The sequence below is a fragment of the Orbicella franksi genome, chromosome 4 (genome assembly GCF_964199315.1).
Source record: "Orbicella franksi chromosome 4, jaOrbFran1.1, whole genome shotgun sequence".
Classification (NCBI taxonomy): domain Eukaryota; kingdom Metazoa; phylum Cnidaria; class Anthozoa; order Scleractinia; family Merulinidae; genus Orbicella; species Orbicella franksi.
Window position 1 is genome coordinate 10032251 of NC_138148.1, and position 1048 is coordinate 10033298.

The 1048-nt window shown below is 40.2% G+C and overlaps 1 long non-coding RNA gene across 1 annotated transcript; it reads left to right on the forward strand.

The window, feature by feature from the left end:
* Positions 1–1048, forward strand: LOC145485734 (uncharacterized). The gene is made up of 2 exons (XR_014049218.1): positions 1–262; positions 639–1048. It is a non-coding gene; the product is annotated as an uncharacterized LOC145485734 (long non-coding RNA).

Consider the following 1048-nt stretch of genomic DNA (forward strand, 5'->3'; position numbering starts at 1 on the left):
TGTTTGCGTATTAAATGAGTTGTCAAATAAAAGATGTTCTTAAGATAAAAGAAAGAGTGGGATTACTGATTAGTGTCCGTTAGAACGGGATTAAAAGGCGCACGCACGCTCGTTAAGCGCCAAAACGAACTGGTTCAGCTTCCTGAAGTTCCGCAACATGCACAAAACACTGGTGTTTGGACTTCTCCTCTTTTGCATCGCATTTCTCCCGATGAAAGAAGGCGCTGGGGCGGTGCATTGTCCTCCGTATAGTAGAATTCCGGTAAATTCCAATGATGATTATTTAACTGTCGAATACTTTTCCATCTTTATTTGCAGTTAGTGGGAAAAGTTGATCAGAACCGTTTATTGAGCACAGCGCTCAATTTAGACGGTCCTAGCTGAGAACCTAGCAACCAAATAACATAGCACAAAGCAACACTTTTAGTATATTTTAACCATTATGTAATTCTTGAGTTTTAATTTATCACATTGCGCCTTTGTTTGAGTCCCATTTGTCTTATTCCTCGGTTGTCTTTTTGCAGCAATATAACCGGGCGTTCAAGAGACGAGTCCGTGTTGGGTCTCTGTTCATCACAGCGCGCCAGTAGTATAGTTTCAACTGCCTTTTTAACAATTATTTCCTTTCCTTTTTACAGCACTGTAACAAAGTAAAGAGTTTTAAGAGAGGAATCTGCCGCGCTGTTCGACGACTGAACTGCGAACAACTCCTGCAAGACGAAAACTTGAACCAAAGAGTTCAGCAAGATTAACCGCCAAAATAACAACTTGAAAACACTCTGTAACGTTGCAATATTCTGTAGCCTCAAGTAAAGTGGTAAAAAGCTGACTTGGTACTAAATTTTAAAAGAGATTGTCAATGAACTAAAAATTAAAGTTTCAGTTTGTTTTTAAAACTTCACTGTTGTGTGCACTGTCAGGTTTTTTCCGCTCCTTGGCGTGTTGACAGCGTGTTCGGTCTCGCGAGCACTTACTTGCCAAAGAACAAGGGCTGCATGAGGACATAAAAAAGAAAGTAATATTAACATGTTTGATTATCGTCCCCCCC